This window comes from Anopheles merus, chromosome X, assembly GCF_017562075.2.
Source record: "Anopheles merus strain MAF chromosome X, AmerM5.1, whole genome shotgun sequence".
Taxonomy (NCBI): Eukaryota; Metazoa; Arthropoda; class Insecta; order Diptera; family Culicidae; genus Anopheles; species Anopheles merus.
The window spans coordinates 22487161-22507150 of record NC_054081.1 but is presented as its reverse complement, the minus strand read 5'-3'; the positions used below and the strand labels follow the sequence as shown (position 1 = coordinate 22507150).

The 19990-nt window shown below is 43.1% G+C and overlaps 1 protein-coding gene and 1 long non-coding RNA gene across 2 annotated transcripts in view; both read right to left on the bottom strand.

The window, feature by feature from the left end:
* Positions 1–19990, bottom strand: part of LOC121588547 (protein lozenge-like) — a 282254-nt gene that overhangs the window by 69349 nt on the left and 192915 nt on the right. The gene's annotated exons all lie outside the window — the stretch shown is intronic.
* Positions 5342–5800, bottom strand: LOC121588579. Its single transcript, XR_006004192.1, has 3 exons — positions 5740–5800; positions 5582–5645; positions 5342–5513 (listed from the first exon to the last, which is right to left on the bottom strand). It is a non-coding gene; the product is annotated as an uncharacterized LOC121588579 (long non-coding RNA).

The window sequence follows — 19990 nt, the reverse complement described above, 5'->3', positions numbered from 1 at the left end:
TGCCATACAGCGTTCTTCTCGACGGGATTTGAAGGAAATCGCGGCGTCGAAGAAAGCGAGCAGGCGCGTACAGCGGTATTCTGTTAAGAAGTGAAGGACAATCAATCTCGTTCCGAAGCAAACCACTGATAAGCAAAGCTTGAGAAGCAGAGCGACGATCATGCAGTGTCATCAATCCAAGCATACGGCATCGGACTACATAAGGGGGAAGAGAAGCACCCGATTGCCCTAAAAGACGCCTAATGGCAATACGGGTGAATCTGCGTTGAACACTTTCAACCCTTTCAATCCATACCGAGCTGACTGGGCACCACACAGTGCTAGCATATTCTAAAATAGGGCGGACTAAGCTACAGAAAAGGGCTTTCAGGCATATAGGGTCACGCACATCATTTGCCATAGCACAAATCATTCCTAGTACACTATTGGCATGGTTAATGGTACGCTCAATATGATGATTGAATGACAGCTTTGCATCAAGGTGAACCCCAAGATCACGAATGACATTAACACGATTTAATACAACAGAGTTTAGTGAATAATTATGAGACAACACATTTAAGCTCCGAGAGAAAGATATACAAGCACATTTATCGATACACAGGGAGAGAAAGTTAGCAGAACACCAAAAGGAGAAGGAGTCTAACAGACATTGAAGAGAGACACATGAATTAGAGTCAGTGATAGGACAAAATATTTTTAAATCATCTGCAAACATAAGGAAGGAATCGGATGGAAGAACAGAGAACACATCATTGACAAATAAAATAAAAAGTAAAGGACTCAAGACACTACCCTGGGGTACACCCGACGAACAATGAAACTCATAAGAAAAACCGTCATTCAATTTAACACAGCAAAAACGATTCGATAGAAATGATTGTAGCCATTCAAGAAAGAAAGGAGAGAAGCCAAGTTTCTTGAATTTAGCAATGAGCAGAGAATGGGGGATTTTATCGAACGCAGCTTTGAAATCGGTATACACAGCATCAACCTGCATGCCAGAGTCCAGATTTAAGAGTGCTGAGGAAACAAATTCCATAAGATTAGTAGTGGTGGAGCGGCCAGCCATAAAGCCATGTTGATTTGGAATAATCCACGATTTCACCATTTCCATTAGAGGTAAACGAATAACAGATTCAAAAACTTTGCTGAACGCCGATAAAATAGATATGCCACGATAATTAGAGACGCAACCACGATCACCCTTTTTAAAAACTGGCCTAACCCATGCTTGTTTCCAAATATTCGGAAAAGTAGCCGTGGACAAAGAAAGATTAAAAAGGAAAGAAACAGGAAGGGCTAGTGCTTCACGACAATGAACGAGTAAAGCAGCAGGAATACCATCGGGACCCGGCACTGAGGATGGTTTAAGGTTACCTAACGCACGTAAAACAGATGCAGTGCTTACAGAAACAAATTCAACATTCAGGACATTGAGAGGGGTGAATGAAAGACTGGCCTCAAAGCTTGCAGAGTTATCTAAACCATTTTCATAGACACTCGAGAAATGATCAGCAAAAAGCGAACGAATGTCATTCGGGCACGTAGCAAGCACATCACCAAGTGACATACTAGTAGGGAGGCCATTATTGTTTCTCATAGAGTTTATGTAATTCCAAAACGCTCGAGGGTTTGAACGGAAGCGAGATTGAAGACGCAAAACATATAATTTATGGATTTAAATAACCTACGCGTGTACGGTGAACGCCAAGTCCGGTAAGCACGTGTAGCCCGATTTCGATCCCTAAGCAGAGAGCGCAGATGGCGGTCGGACCATGGTGGGGAAGGAGGTGGTCTGAAGAGAGGAGAACAGGAGTTTAAGGAAGTGATAAGGATAGCATTGAACTGTGTTACAGCCTCATTGATGGACGTACATTCAAACAAAAATGACCAATCAATAGAGGACAAAATTACACGCAGCCTAGCATAGTCAGCCTTCTTATAATTATAAATAGGACTAAGATTAACACCTTGCACAGAAACAGGTAAGTTGGCAGTGGATAGATATTCAATTTCAAAAACAAACGGAGGATGGTGGTTATCAATTTTTACAAGAGGAAGATCTGCCTCATAAACGGAACACGGCGTGAAGTTAAGAGAAAACAATAGTATAAGGTCAAGCACACGACCATTATGGTTTGGAATATTGTTTAGTTGACAAAATTCCATAACGTTGAATAAATCGACAAAAGGTGCATGACATAGCAACGCATTATGAGGTGTATAGTGCTGGAAAGGTGTCGTTAAATTAACAGAATTTATCCACTGCAGAGAAGTTTGATTAAAATCACCAAGAAGAATAAGTTGATCCTTGTTACGCAAGCGGGCTTTGACATCGTGAACGCATTCTAGAATTGTTTTTCAAACGTACGCATATCAGCTGCTAAGTAGGGTGGGACATAGATAACACCTATATATATATATATATATATATATATATTAAAGCACTCATTTTTAATCACAACCCACACACACTCAAGCGGCGCGGCATTTACAGAAATAGGCGCTGATGCTAAACTGGTCGAAACAGCAATGAGAACACCGCCACCGCGAGTACGAGAACTATTATTTATGTTACGATCACAACGGTAAACGATAAATTTATCACTACTAAAGAGCATACTATTGGGTAAAGAATCATCAGCCCAGGTTTCAGTGAAAACAATCACATTAAAATCAGCAGCATCGGCCGCTAGCCTCAAATCAGTACATTTTGATCGTAACCCACGAGTGTTCTGATAGTAAATACTTAGCTATTCATTTGGTTCATTTGACAACGACGGTTGTCTGGCGTAATCACCACGGGTACGCTTAACAGGGGCAGGCAGGTTGTCTGGAGGCGACCGATCCGAAGGTTTACGAGAGGATCCAGTCGTTCTCGCAGGAATGAACACCGATGAAGACGATGACGGAATCGACGAGGTTGATTGAAGAGCAGGAAGCACGGAAGTAGGCTCGGAACAGGTGTCACTCAGTGGATGAGAGAGAGCCGAAGGCAGAGAAGCACTCTGAGAAGGCATGCTGGCCAAGCGTGGTGTACTCAGAGAGCCGAAGTTAGATGGATCGTTTACGGGAGCATCCAATCGGGCGACGATAGATTTAACGGTGTTAGTGTTGCTTGCACTATCGATATTTATGGCCGACTCATCTGTAAGCGTGTCGTTCACTGACACTACAGGGAGATGACGATTTTGGTAATCGATGAATTCTCGGAACACGAGAGACGGAGGCCAAGTGGCCGGAGAGAGAGCTTCTTCGCGCTTGCTGGAAGGTACACCGACCTTAAACGATACGAATGACATCGTTTCGACGTTGGCGCCAAGTTTTACGAGACGACGCACCACAACGTCCGATGGAGCAAGCGCAAGTCGATTTGTAACCATGGTAATGACATGCTTATCCGTTACAGATGTGTCGAAGCGCGACATAAAAATCCACGACAATGACTGTGGCCTTGGAGCCACAAATACTGGATCATATGTACTCCCCGATCCCGTTCCTTGTTGCATTGCAGGCGCAGGAGGCACTGCCGGCCAGGGAGCCGGAGGGAGGTGACGAGATGGTAGATCGAGGGTAGTGATGTTCGGAGAGGGCACCGTGCGTCTCTCTTACCATATGAAGAATCAAACGAGGCACTCTCACTAAATAGATCCTGCTTAAGACGGTGAAGCAGATCCGCTCTTATCGAGTTAATGGCGTTTCCTAGAGACGAGAAAATGCCATCCATTGAATTGACCAAGGCGGCCTCAATCTCCGGAAACAATACAGGCTTTTTCGATTTACGCAAGGCATCACATTGTTTGCATAGCCAGCACAGACCACAATCTGCCAACAATTCACTTAACGTGGATTCAGAGACACCGGCACAGTGAGCATGGAACAAACGGCCACACACCCCCGAACACGACAAATGTAATGGATCACCATTTGGATTAATTGCCGTAGCGCAAATTGCACAGATAGTCATTATGATAACACTGTTACACTGGAAAGCAGGCACACAACGAGTGATATCGCAAAGCAGATGTGTGCAAAAGTCACAAGCGATAAAATTTTGCCAGCCACAGGGCGATTAATCAAGCCGCGTTAAAACACTGGAATAAGCAGGAGCGATCAAAACCAAGTCTGTGCGTCACCAAGCGGAGAGAGTGAGTGTCGAGGGAGTTTGTTACAACTGTGGGAAATTGCATCGTGTCACATCAAAACCTGGAGAAATTTTCGGTGATTTTTGTTTTTCTCTTGAAACGTGAAAGCTAGCTGTGTGATTTCCATCACAAGGGCCCTTCACAATTCTAGTCAGTTTTTTGTATGGAGTTTGACAGTTGGAGGCTGAAATCATGTAAACACTCCATACAAAACCACAAAAAAACTAGCCTGCAATTTTCAGTCTAGATTATTCTAGCCTCAAAGCAAGAATTAGATTTGAGTACCTGCTCGAAAACACGGTGTTGTTTACATTTACCCCAAGGTGCATTAAAGAGATCACGTGGTGGAATCTAGAATCAAAGTGTATGTAGACCAGGTGGTCTCATAGCATGTTTTTTTAAACCAAATTTGACTTGACCAAATATCACTTTTTAACAGAATGGATGAAAACTTTTGTTCAAACAAGCTTTCTGGAGGTTTGACAAATACTCAAAAAACTGTTAAAATCTTCATTCAGAAGCAAAAGTGATAAAAAATCAGCCTTCTAAATGTATACACCTTGGGATAATCCCACCTGTATATTATACCCACTTAGATAGTTGCTCGAAAACTTCCACACAATGCAAACAGCTGACAGGCTGAAATTTCAGCCTACGAACTTAAAACGGAAAGGCCCCCACAATTGGCACATTTTAGTTTGTGCTTGGGAATTTTGCCATTACCTGTTGACGAACTCGCAGTGAGCGGGCAGTTACGCGATTCATGCCCAACCGACATTGTCACGTTGCAACCGGTTTTTTTTGTATTGAAAAAGTGTTCTCTATAGCGCGGTCAAATCGTTCTCTATAGCAGAACTATAGAGAAGGTTTTTCCAACCGTGTGACAGCGTGTATCATACATTTGGTTTCTGTATGCTACATCCCTTCTCAATTTCTTTCATTCTCTTCATTCTCCCTACAAGCTCTTTCTCTCATTTGTCGATTCCGCACATGCTTACGCTCTTATTTTACCTTCTTACTCGCACATACAAATTTACATACTCACACAATTCACACTGCCGAAAACCGGTGCGGAATACACACGTACCCGTCTTGCATGCCTTCTCTCCTCCTCCTTCCTTTCATCCAGCGTTGTCTTCGTCGAATGGTGTGCACGCGTTAAAAATTATTCCTGCTTGCCTCCCCTCGCTGCTCCCAGGTGCTGCGCTAGCGTGCTGGATGATCGTCCCTACCTTCCTGCCGCCTCTCCTCTACCAGGCGCTAGCACGTTGGAGGATCGTTCCTGCCTTCCTGCCGCTTTTCCTTCGTCCGGCGCTAACGCGTTGAATGATCGTTCCTGCCTCTCCTGTCCTTTTGTTTTCGGCACTGCTGGTGAAAGAGGGAAATATTATCTATTTGAAAACCGCTGTTCCATTTAACTTGATGATACTTACCTACCAATTGATTATTTCTATCGTGGTCCGTGCTCACTTCCGTTTGTGCGTGTGTTACGATTTGCTATAGAAAACGAAATTGATTTGATATCACCAATTATTAATACCATTCAGTTTGATACAGATTGATATAATCCTTTATTAAAAGCTGTACTTACCAAATAGTTTTTTTTTCGTACTGGTTTCACGAGAGAAAAAACGGGCACGCATCGACGTAGCCTACCGCTTGCAAACTTGATTTCACACTACCACATTTTCATGTTAACGCGAAGCAGCGCCTTCCTCGGGTGGCTATACAGGTATTCCCGATATACGCCATACTCGATATACGCGATTTCGCTATAAGCTTTTTTTCTAAATTTGAAAGTTCTTTGAGCAAATTGTACTAATTTGACACATCGAATATCACATTCAAAATAAATTCCCTTTTGATCGAATATTAAAAACCATTTCAAAAGGTGTACATTGTAATCTTCAGTTGAATCAGATCAAATAACTAATTAAGTGGTAAATCCTACCACTTCAAGCAAAATTATACGAAAATTAGCTATAATTTGACTGAAAACTCGACATTTGCTAATATTCGAGATACGCTATTGCCATCCGGTCCGCATTAATAGCGTATATCGGGGAGTACCTGCAAAATGATACAAAGAGCGGACGAGAGAATATCGCTTGCGTGAACGCTTGGTGTAGCAAGCGAAATGGACAAGTCCCAGAAAAGCGAGACACAAGAGTTTCTCTCGAACGATGGAAAGAGAGAAGAACCATATGCAACATGAGGATGGTTGGTGGTGAAACACAGCCAAGTTGCGAGCAAAAAGTGACCAACACCCAGAAGAGCAAGACAGAGTGAAAAATTTTCTGAATGTTAGAATGAGAAAAATGATAGATACACATAAAAATCGCGCGATAATGCCGGTTGGGTGCTCACCGGCACATTTATAGCATTTCGCCCCATGGTTACAATTACCTGCTCCATGGCCATACACTTGACATCTTTTACATTGCATTGGGCCGACTTTTTTTGAGAAATAACTCCATTTTACGATGCAATGCGCTAAGCCTGTGATTTGTTTTAAAAACGACATGTTGATTGATCCAGCAGGAAAATGTAACAGATATATCGTCATACCGCTTATTTTTTAGCTCAAGCTTTTTGATGCTTGTTGGGAATACGTTTTCTTTGTTTGAAATGTCCTTAACTTCCTCATTAGGTGAATCGATCAGCCCGTGCAGAATTATCTTCGTAGAGTTATGCTCTTCTAACTGGTATGAGTGAAAAGAGATATTGATTGCCTTTAGATGTTTAACCACACATCGAATATCATTAGTATTAGAGACGTGTACGATTGTCCCGTATCGGCAGCTTAAGTGGTGTATCGCACTACACCAGCGGCGATGATCAGTTTGTGCACATACGACACAGATGTGCTTATCACGATTATCACGATCGGTGGAATTTTTTGATTCGTTATGCTTTTTGCAGTATTATTAGTGCTAATGCGTGGTTTTTTAGCACTCGCAGCTTGCAGCTGGTCGGTATCGCTTTCACAATCACTTAGAAGCTCGAAACTATTTTGCGATGGGTCAACACACATACTCTCGTTTTTGAACTTGCCTGTGTTAGAAGAGCTAAGCTTGAGCCGCTTGCTCTTGGTTCTTCCCCTGCCTACCATTCTTGGTGGAGGGGTCAACGCACATTTATACCTAATTGTAATTGTTTTCTGTTTGGAGCACAGTCCGAAAAATACGTCCTATCTCAACCGAGGCTGATTGGCGAGTGTACCATATGTTGTGATGGCAATACCATTTGCTGCTTCTAGCATTTGTTGGTCGGGTTTTGCAATTGTACCCACCAAAACTGTTTGGAATGACGGACACGTCAGCTCCGGTATCTATTAAAAATTTGTATTTGCTTAAATCTTCATGAATGAAAAGACTAGAGGACCCTGATAATTCTTCAGGATAGTCCGTCAATACCGTCAAGTTTATTAGTGTTTTATGTTGATGGATTCTTTGATGCCCATTGGTTATTTTTGATTTTACTAATTAGCACTAATTAGTGCTGCTAATGAGCACGATTTGAGAACGTTTTGAGCCCGTTTTTTCTCATACAAAATTTTAAAATGTCGCGCGATAATGTCGGTTGGGGCTGCTCCGTAAAGAAATCGGGGAATTGAGGGAGTTTGTAAAAATTTTGTCGCTTGCTTCACAAAATAATACACAAGGAGGACAGCATAGTCGCAATCGGGGGCAAGGCGGTAACCGATCGTGAACACCGTCGAACACTAGAAAATATGAAAATTGTTGGTATCATTTACAGAGTTTTCCACGATTTATTGGTTGGTTCTCATCAATTTTGGTGTGTTCCAATATTGTTTTGGTGCGTTCCCACGATTTTTGACCGTTTCCCAGAATAGTTTGGTCCAATTGTATTGATATCCAATCGGAAAGTACCAATAAATTATGGAACCGAACCAAAAATCTATGGGATACGATCAAAAAATCATGGGAACGCACCAACAAATCATGGGAACTGTCCAATAAATCGTGGGAAACCCTGTACGATACGGAGCAAACAATTCCATCCCACCGTGTAAAATCAAAAATAACCAATGGGCATCAAAGAATCCATCAACATAAAACACTAATAAACTTGACGGTATTGACGGACTATCCTGAAGAATTATCAGGGTCTCTAGTCTTTTCATTCATGAAGATTTAAGCAAATACAGATTTTTAATAGATACCGGAGCTGACGTGTCCGTCATTCCAAACAGTTTGGTGGGTACAATTGCAAAACCCGACCAACAAATGCTAGAAGCAGCAAATGGTATTGCCATCACAACATATGGTACACTCGCCAATCAGCCTCGGTTGAGATAGGACTTTTTTTTCGGACTGTGCTCCAAACAGAAAACAATTACAATTAGGTATAAATGTGCGTTGACCCCTCCACCAAGAATGGTAGGCAGGGGAAGAACCAAGAGCAAGCGGCTCAAGCTTAGCTCTTCTAACACAGGCAAGTTCAAAAACGAGAGTATGTGTGTTGACCTATCGCAAAATAGTTTCGAGCTTCTAAGTGATTGTGAAAGCGACACCGACCAGCTGCAAGCTGCGAGTGCTAAAAAACCACGCATTAGCACTAATAATACTGCAAAAAGCATAACGAATCAAAAAAATTCCACCGATCGTGATAATCGTGATAAGCACATCTGTGTCGTATGTGCACAAACTGATCATCGCCGCTGGTGTAGTGCGATACACCACTTAAGCTACCGATACGGGGACAATCGTACACGTCTCTAATACTAATGATATTCGATGTGTGGTTAAACATCTAAAGGCAATCAATATCTCTTTTCACTCATACCAGTTAGAAGAGCATAACTCTACGAAGATAATTCTGCACGGGCTGATCGATTCACCTAATGAGGAAGTTAAGGACATTTCAAACAAAGAAAACGTATTCCCAACAAGCATCAAAAAGCTTGAGCTAAAAAAATAAGCGGTATGACGATATATCTGTTACATTTTCCTGCTGGATCAATCAACATGTCGTTTTTAAAACAAATCACAGGCTTAGCGCATTGCATCGTAAAATGGAGTTATTTCTCAAAAAAAAGTCGGCCCAATGCAATGTAAAAGATGTCAAGTGTATGGCCATGGAGCAGGTAATTGTAACCATGGGGCGAAATGCTATAAATGTGCCGGTGAGCATGAATCGCGTAACTGCCCGCTCACTGCGAGTTCGTCAACAGGTAATGGCAAAATTCCCAAGCACAAACTAAAATGTGCCAATTGTGGGGGCCTTTCCGTTTTAAGTTCGTAGGCTGAAATTTCAGCCTGTCAGCTGTTTGCATTGTGTGGAAGTTTTCGAGCAACTATCTAAGTGGGTATAATATACAGGTGGGATTATCCCAAGGTGTATACATTTAGAAGGCTGATTTTTTATCACTTTTGCTTCTGAATGAAGATTTTAACAGTTTTTTGAGTATTTGTCAAACCTCCAGAAAGCTTGTTTGAACAAAAGTTTTCATCCATTCTGTTAAAAAGTGATATTTGGTCAAGTCAAATTTGGTTTAAAAAAACATGCTATGAGACCACCTGGTCTACATACACTTTGATTCTAGATTCCACCACGTGATCTCTTTAATGCACCTTGGGGTAAATGTAAACAACACCGTGTTTTCGAGCAGGTACTCAAATCTAATTCTTGCTTTGAGGCTAGAATAATCTAGACTGAAAATTGCAGGCTAGTTTTTTGTGGTTTTGTATGGAGTGTTTACATGATTTCAGCCTCCAACTGTCAAACTCCATACAAAAAACTGACTAGAATTGTGAAGGGCCCTTGTGATGGAAATCACACAGCTAGCTTTCACGTTTCAAGAGAGAAAAACAAAATCACCGAAAATTTCTCCAGGTTTTGATGTGACACGATGCAATTTCCCACAGTTGTAACAAACTCCCTCGACACTCACTCTCTCCGCTTGGTGACGCACAGACGTGGTTTTGATCGCTCCTGCTTATTCCAGTGTTTTAACGCGGCTTGATTAATCGCCCTGTGACTGGCAAAATTTTATCGCTTGTGACTTTTGCACACATCTGCTTTGCGATATCACTCGTTGTGTGCCTGCTTTCCAGTGTAACAGTGTTATCATAATGACTATCTGTGCAATTTGCGCTACGGCAATTAATCCAAATGGTGATCCATTACATTTGTCGTGTTCGGGGGTGTGTGGCCGTTTGTTCCATGCTCACTGTGCCGGTGTCTCTGAATCCACGTTAAGTGAATTGTTGGCAGATTGTGGTCTGTGCTGGCTATGCAAACAATGTGATGCCTTGCGTAAATCGAAAAAGCCTGTATTGTTTCCGGAGATTGAGGCCGCCTTGGTCAATTCAATGGATGGCATTTTTTCGTCTCTAGGAAACGCCATTAACTCGATAAGAGCGGATCTGCTTCACCGTCTTAAGCAGGATCTATTTAGTGAGAGTGCCTCGTTTGATTCTTCATATGGTAAGAGAGACGCACGGTGCCCTCTCCGAACATCACTACCCCTCGATCTACCATCTCGTCACCTCCCTCCGGCTCCCTGGCCGGCAGTGCCTCCTGCGCCTGCAATGCAACAAGGAACGGGATCGGGGAGTACATATGATCCAGTATTTGTGACTCCAAGGCCACAGTCATTGTCGTGGATTTTTATGTCGCGCTTCGACACATCTGTAACGGATAAGCATGTCATTACCATGGTTACAAATCGACTTGCGCTTGCTCCATCGGACGTTGTGGTGCGTCGTCTCGTAAAACTTGGCGCCAACGTCGAAACGATGTCATTCGTATCGTTTAAGGTCGGTGTACCTTCCAGCAAGCGCGAAGAAGCTCTCTCTCTCCGGCCACTTGGCCTCCGTCTCTCGTGTTCCGAGAATTCATCGATTACCAAAATCGTCATCTCCCTGTAGTGTCAGTGAACGACACGCTTACAGATGAGTCGGCCATAAATATCGATAGTGCAAGCAACACTAACACCGTTAAATCTATCGTCGCCCGATTGGATGCTCCCGTAAACGATCCATCTAACTTCGGCTCTCTGAGTACACCACGCTTGGCCAGCATGCCTTCTCAGAGTGCTTCTCTGCCTTCGGCTCTCTCTCATCCACTGAGTGACACCTGTTCCGAGCCTACTTCCGTGCTTCCTGCTCTTCAATCAACCTCGTCGATTCCGTCATCGTCTTCATCGGTGTTCATTCCTGCGAGAACGACTGGATCCTCTCGTAAACCTTCGGATCGGTCGCCTCCAGACAACCTGCCTGCCCCTGTTAAGCGTACCCGTGGTGATTACGCCAGACAACCGTCGTTGTCAAATGAACCAAATGAATAGCTAAGTATTTACTATCAGAACACTCGTGGGTTACGATCAAAATGTACTGATTTGAGGCTAGCGGCCGATGCTGCTGATTTTAATGTGATTGTTTTCACTGAAACCTGGGCTGATGATTCTTTACCCAATAGTATGCTCTTTAGTAGTGATAAATTTATCGTTTACCGTTGTGATCGTAACATAAATAATAGTTCTCGTACTCGCGGTGGCGGTGTTCTCATTGCTGTTTCGACCAGTTTAGCATCAGCGCCTATTTCTGTAAATGCCGCGCCGCTTGAGTGTGTGTGGGTTGTGATTAAAAATGAGTGCTTTAATATATATATATATAGGTGTTATCTATGTCCCACCCTACTTAGCAGCTGATATGCGTACGTTTGAAAAACAATTCTAGAATGCGTTCACGATGTCAAAGCCCGCTTGCGTAACAAGGATCAACTTATTCTTCTTGGTGATTTTAATCAAACTTCTCTGCAGTGGATAAATTCTGTTAATTTAACGACACCTTTCCAGCACTATACACCTCATAATGCGTTGCTATGTCATGCACCTTTTGTCGATTTATTCAACGTTATGGAATTTTGTCAACTAAACAATATTCCAAACCATAATGGCCGTGTGCTTGACCTTATACTATTGTTTTCTCTTAACTTCACGCCGTGTTCCGTTTATGAGGCAGATCTTCCTCTTGTAAAAATTGATAACCACCATCCTCCGTTTGTTTTTGAAATTGAATATCTATCCACTGCCAACTTACCTGTTTCTGTGCAAGGTGTTAATCTTAGTCCTATTTATAATTATAAGAAGGCTGACTATGCTAGGCTGCGTGTAATTTTGTCCTCTATTGATTGGTCATTTTTGTTTGAATGTACGTCCATCAATGCGGCTGTAACACAGTTCAATGCTATCCTTATCACTTCCTTAAACTCCTGTTCTCCTCTCTTCAGACCACCTCCTTCCCCACCATGGTCCGACCGCCATCTGCGCTCTCTGCTTAGGGATCGAAATCGGGCTACACGTGCTTACCGGACTTGGCGTTCACCGTACACGCGTAGGTTATTTAAATATGCAGCATCCGCTTACAGATCATATAACAGATATCGCCATAAATTATATGTTTTGCGTCTTCAATCTCGCTTCCGTTCAAACCCTCGAGCGTTTTGGAATTACATAAACTCTATGAGAAACAATAATGGCCTCCCTACTAGTATGTCACTTGGTGATGTGCTTGCTACGTGCCCGAATGACATTCGTTCGCTTTTTGCTGATCATTTCTCGAGTGTCTATGAAAATGGTTTAGATAACTCTGCAAGCTTTGAGGCCAGTCTTTCATTCACCCCTCTCAATGTCCTGAATGTTGAATTTGTTTCTGTAAGCACTGCATCTGTTTTACGTGCGTTAGGTAACCTTAAACCATCCTCAGTGCCGGGTCCCGATGGTATTCCTGCTGCTTTACTCGTTCATTGTCGTGAAGCACTAGCCCTTCCTGTTTCTTTCCTTTTTAATCTTTCTTTGTCCACGGCTACTTTTCCGAATATTTGGAAACAAGCATGGGTTAGGCCAGTTTTTAAAAAGGGTGATCGTGGTTGCGTCTCTAATTATCGTGGCATATCTATTTTATCGGCGTTCAGCAAAGTTTTTGAATCTGTTATTCGTTTACCTCTAATGGAAATGGTGAAATCGTGGATTATTCCAAATTAACATGGCTTTATGGCTGGCCGCTCCACCACTACTAATCTTATGGAATTTGTTTCCTCAGCACTCTTAAATCTGGACTCTGGCATGCAGGTTGATGCTGTGTATACCGATTTCAAAGCTGCGTTTGATAAAATCCCCCATTCTCTGCTCATTGCTAAATTCAAGAAACTTGGCTTCTCTCCTTTCTTTCTTGAATGGCTACAATCATTTCTATCGAATCGTTTTTGCTGTGTTAAATTGAATGACGGTTTTTCTTATGAGTTTCATTGTTCGTCGGGTGTACCCCAGGGTAGTGTCTTGAGTCCTTTACTTTTTATTTTATTTGTCAATGATGTGTTCTCTGTTCTTCCATCCGATTCCTTCCTTATGTTTGCAGATGATTTAAAAATATTTTGTCCTATCACTGACTCTAATTCATGTGTCTCTCTTCAATGTCTGTTAGACTCCTTCTCCTTTTGGTGTTCTGCTAACTTTCTCTCCCTGTGTATCGATAAATGTGCTTGTATATCTTTCTCTCGGAGCTTAAATGTGTTGTCTCATAATTATTCACTAAACTCTGTTGTATTAAATCGTGTTAATGTCATTCGTGATCTTGGGGTTCACCTTGATGCAAAGCTGTCATTCAATCATCATATTGAGCGTACCATTAACCATGCCAATAGTGTACTAGGAATGATTTGTGCTATGGCAAATGATGTGCGTGACCCTATATGCCTGAAAGCCCTTTTCTGTAGCTTAGTCCGCCCTATTTTAGAATATGCTAGCACTGTGTGGTGCCCAGTCAGCTCGGTATGGATTGAAAGGGTTGAAAGTGTTCAACGCAGATTCACCCGTATTGCCATTAGGCGTCTTTTAGGGCAATCGGGTGCTTCTCTTCCCCTTATGTAGTCCGATGCCGTATGCTTGGATTGATGACACTGCATGATCGTCACTCTGCTTCTCAAGCTTTGCTTATCAGTGGTTTGCTTCGGAACGAGATTGATTGTCCTTCACTTCTTGACAGAATACCGCTGTACGCGCCTGCTCGCTTTCTTCGACGCCGCGATTTCCTTCAAATCCCGTCGAGAAGAACGCTGTATGGCACCAATGATCCGTTTTTTCGATCCCTCCAGCGCTTCAACAGTGCCTCTGGTGTGTTTGATTTTCATATTTCCCCTCAATCCCTTCGCCCCCTCTTCCTTCAGTTCTTTGACTCCCTTTTTGTTTCCCCATCCTAATTCTTTCATTTTACTTGTGTTGGCTGTGTTACAAATTGCTTGCTGTCTAGTATATGTTTGTCTAGTTAGATTTAAGTATTTGTTTGTTATCATTAATTTTAAGTTTTAGTCAGTAAGTTTCCCTATATTTAGCCCTCTGAGGCAGATATTTGTATCGTAATAAATAAAAAAATTAAAAAAAAAACCAATAATGTAGCGGGTTACAATACCGCACTAAACCGTCCCGCACAAACACCGTTTAATGGTTACAATGGAAACACAGCAAGCAGCAATGACCTGTTTGCACCGAACGAAATAGCCCCAATTGTGGGAGAAGTGTTTAACCGCTTTCAAAAATGTAAATCAAAACAAGACGATATCACAACGATCTTCGAAGTAGTCAGCAAATTTTGTTTCTCCCGATGAATGATTCAAGTGAGAAGATTAAAGTCGTAAACTTTAATGCAAATAGCATTCTTTAAAAAAAAACAGAGCTAGCCATTTTTTTAAATTTGAACTACGTTCACATCATGACTGTTACAGAAACATTCTTAAAACCAGAGATACATTTTTGTGTCAACAATTATGCTTTACATAGAGCTGATAGAACTACCAGTGCAAAAGGAGGGGTTGCAATTTTAGTTAGAAAATATATCGCTCATCATATAGTAAACACGCCTGTGCTTAGAGTAATGGAAGCAGTGCAAATCGCAGTAAAAACGAAGTATGGTAACAACAATAGGCTAAGGGCTGCATACCAGCCTGGTTCAAACAAAAACTACAAAGATTTCAGCAATGACATTGCCGTTCTGACTCGATATCAAAGCAGTTATGTTATATGTGGAGACTTTAACGCCCATCATAGATTTTGAAATTGCTGCAAAACAAACTCTTTAGGAAAAATCCTTTTTGATCTGATGCAAAAATGTTCCTTTTTCGTCCACTACTCTGACTCACCAACGTTCTATCCTTCCGATTCGAAATGACTACCGTCTACTTTGGATTTGATTCTCCATAATAATCTTGAAATCTCGACTCCTAGAACCTTCACTAACTTAACCTCCGATCACCTACCAACAATTTTGAAAATTAAAAAAAATGCACCATGCTTTAAGCCACCACACAGTGTGTTGCGTACGACCTTATTGTGAAGTAAAAGCATATATGCGGATGTAGCGAAGTAAAACACTTCAAGTTAAAACAAAGTTCAAGCAAAACACGGCTCAAACAGTATCGCGCGCTTCAGAAACGTAACAAACATAAACAGGTAGTCAACCGTTCTTACGGTTCAAACGAGGAATTAACTTTACGCAATTCATAAATCATAGGTACATGTCGCATTAAGTATAAATAAAACTTGTTAACAAAATAGCCATAGTTACAGCTAGCTGCTCTATATGCGGTCAGCAACTAAATAGCATATAAGAGATGAAAACCTAAATAAAGTAAGCGCATTCGAACACAAACTTCAGAATCGCTCGTTTCTTAATAGTCGGAGGCACTCTCTGGTCGACGAAGGAAAAATATACCCGACTCGATGTAAAGCACCGGCGTTGGGCGCTGCGACGGAGCAACACATCCGCCAGCAGCATTACAGTTATCGGAATGTTCTAGGGGTTGTCCTTATATTTGGTAAGAATGTCAGAAAACGGTGAATTCATGTCGAATGTGGTAATAGCAGGTTCGGTCACTGCGTTAATGTTTTTGATTTCAAAACGGGTCGTATTATCGATCAGTTTGCATCGCCGGAGATCGACAAGGAGATCGTAATGTTTTAAGAAATCGGCACCTATGATTGGCGACTTTACATCTGCGATGACAAACACCCACACAAAGGATCGTCGTAGGCCAAGATCGACAGTGATACGCTTGGTACCGTACGTGTGTATTGGGGTACCGTTTGCGGCAAACAGCTGTTGTGAGTGTTTTGGTGAGTTACGTTCTCTTAAGGTTGGTGGGACAACAGAAACGTCCGCTCCGATGTCGATAAGTCATTGTCCGCGGCAGACGCAGGAATGCTGGCAAATGCAGCAGCGGCGTGTGCGGTTTGCGGGTTAGCGCTTACATCTGTCGCGGTCGAGAGTACACCTCGATCTTCCCGTCGAAAAAAATACACGGTACGTTCGGGTTGTCAGCCTTCTGTTTTTCGCGCTTGCGAGCTTGCCGTGCCGGAAATGAAACCAGCAGATCCAGCCTCGGGAATGGTATGACGGTAACACATCGCCCTATCGCCATGGTAAGATTCTTACAGCATATCTAGTCGCTTTTCTTTGGATGGCCTCGATTCGATTACTCCATTGTTCGGTACAGGGGTCACTAACAATACTGCCATATTCTAACACAGATCGAACGTAGGCACAGTAGATGGTTTTTATGGTCATATGATTACGGAAACCTTGCGTTGATCGAAAAATCCAACCCAGTAGTTGGTTCCCTCTGGACACTATATTCTCTAGGTGATCGTTAAATGTTAAACGTGTGTCGAGAATGATCCCAAGGTCGCGGAATGTATCGGTGCGTTCAACGGATATGTTATCGATTTGGTAGTTAAATCGTGTGCAAGACCGAGAACGGTAAAAAGACAAAACACGACATTTTTCGATACATAGCACCATTTCATTATCACGGCACCATATGCTAAACAGGTACGTTATACGTTGTTCCAGCGAATTTATCGTAGCTCCATCTCCTCGATGTTGAATAGAGGAAATCTGCTCGCGGGGTGCCTCTAGAATCTTGTCAGCAACTTTTGCCTGGTCGTCCAGTGTTGCGGTTGGGATGGCAGCGATGATGGCACGAGTTGTGTTGGGCAGGGCTCGCAACCATAAGTTGGTCAGGATGTTGTCGGTACAACCTGATCCTCCTAAGCGGCGCATCTCGGACAGCAAGACGCTGGGTTTCTGGTCTCCAAGAGACATGCCGGACAGCAAACTGCTCAGTCGCAATGTTTCCGATGGTTGGAAATAAGCGATAACAGCTTCCTTTAGTGTTTCGTACTTGTTGCTGTTATTTTCGTTTTGGCACTGCTTGATAACTGAATGCACGTATTTTGCTCGTGAACCAAGAGCGACGATCACTGTGTTGAACTTAAACTTGTCCAGTTTAATGCCGTTGACGTGAAAAGAGGCTTCAAGGCATATGAACCAGGTTTCAATATCCTCTTGGTCGAAGACTGGAAAATTTATTTTGGCAATCACTGTAGCTTCACTTGCCTCACTTTTCACAATCAGCGCACCATTTTGTTCAACTTCGTTGTTGGTCGTCATTTTCTTTCGCACGCGGTCGACACTTGTTCGCGGTCAATGTTCGATTATTGAACTTTAAAACGCGGCGAGCGAAATGCAAATAAAAAGCGGTCACTGTGAAATGATCACTCGCGATTGCTACGTTACGTTTCGGACAAACGTATTTTGATATTTGTTCAATCGGGGTCACCAGTTATGGGAATGTTCTAGCTAATTTTAACTACTTTCGGGTGCACGTAATGAGTTGGCTTGTTGCTCGCTTGGTGGTCACTCGTAGAATAATTTTATTTCTAATATAAAATATAATTCTAATCCTATATCTAATGGTAGTAGTGCAATCGTTTGCTATTGTTAGTGTTAGTGAGTGAAAGAGTGCTACACGTTACGCGCGATGCGTTCTGTATGTGTTTGCTATGCGTAACGCGTCTTAAGAAGCGGTTACACGTTGTGTCACCACACAGTGTTTATAATTATGCAGCAGCAATTTGAGTAACATTTAAAAATCATATAAATGATAACTTACAGAATCCGTCTTAGTCAAAGCCAAGACTGCGGTACGACAAGGGTGTCTACGAGTCGGAGGTCAGCACACTTCTTGTGCTGGGAATCCTCCGAACATCGGACAAAACGAACATGACGGAGATGGGACGCGGTGCATTCGATGCAGCTGCTCTCCATGACTGATCTTGCGTTTACCAGCAAGAAGAGCGTGCTGCGTTGAAGGGGCGATAAACAGGAACGATGAATATTGCGCCAGAGTAACCGCCAATTCACTGACGGATTTTCCAAGACTACATTCGGCTCAAGTAGCACTTCCGTCGGTGTCTGGCGAATCCAGCGTGTCGTGATGACGTCTGATGGTGGTTGATAGCCAAGTTGCTGTATGACGATACGCAGACACGAGTACGTTGACGAAACAGCGGCGATGTTCGGAGGATTCCCAGCACAAGAAATGTGCTGACCTCCGACTCGTAGACACCCTTGTTCCCCAACATACCGGTTCGTCAACAGCGCCTTCGCCATGATGGCAGGATGGTGAAGGTTAAGCCCACCACGGTTGCGAGGCAGCGCCAGTTGCTGCAGTGGGACTCGGAAGCCTCCGGATCCATCCCAGAGGAACGAGTTCACGGTGCAGGTCACCTTCGCTATGTCCATTGCACGGGCGCCACAAACCGATGCAACAAACCACAGCTAGGGGAGTAGGAAGGTGTTCAGCAGAACAACCTTCTGCACCACGTTCAAGTCCCTCACGCGATGAAGCCACACCAGCTGCCGGAAATGGTGGATCAACAGGTCCCAGTTGAGGCTCATAGCTTCTTGTACATTATTGAAAAACAATATACCGAGGAGCCTAAGCCTCTCTACAGTACGAAGCCAAGGGATCTGAATGGCATTTGATGTGGTGTATCCCACGTCGAGCGCGGTGGTTTTGTCGACGTTGAGGCGGGCTCCGGAGACTCTGCCAAACGCTTCAAAAGCCTCACGCACCAACTCGATTTTTTGGGATGAGGTAGTCACCACCGAGATGTCGTCAGCGTACGCATTGACCAGGTCATCCTGGTCGCAGCATATGCCTTCTAGTCTGGCAATGAGGGGGTGAAGGTATAGGATGAAAAGGTGCATGGAAAGTGGATCCCTCTGACGAACGGATCGGTGGATGTAAATAGGGGGAGATAGGGATCCGTTGATTAGGATACGGGAGGAGGACTGATCACCAAACCATCTCAAAAGCTCCACCAGCCCAGGATTGAAACCCATAGAGATCATGTTATTAAAGAGGAAGCCTCTATCGATGCGATCGAATGCCTACGAAAGATCAAAGGAGATGAGTTTACCACACTTGCGTTTCATCTTCAAATCAACCACCCTCTCCTTAACAGAGAGTACAGCTTGAAAAAATGTTGCAAGGTTTGTTGCAATACTTTTACGCTGTGGAGATTATTCCCCATTTCGCGATTATACAATCGAGACGGGGTTTAATAACCTTCAACAACAGCTTGTATTCTGTGATGAGGAGTGATATAGGTCGAATTGGAGACATGGTATCCCCACCCCCCTTTTACCTCACCAGCACTATGACCCCGTCGACGAAGCCTCGAGGAATTTCTCTGCGGAGTGCCTCATTGAGCACAAGTCCAAGCTTGCGCTCGATGACGTCGAACGCGCGGAGATAAAACTTTTTGGGTATTTCATCCGGGCCAGGGGACTTTCGAGACTGGGAGTTTTTGATCCCATAGGGGATCCACCAGAAATGATTTCCTCCATGCAACCATTATTGATCTCACAATCCTCAGGAATGACGCGTGTGCATGTAAATGTGTCGTCTGTTTGTGTGTTGTCTGTGTTGTCTGTGGTGTATAGCTCTGAAAATAAGCTCCTAATGTGAACATT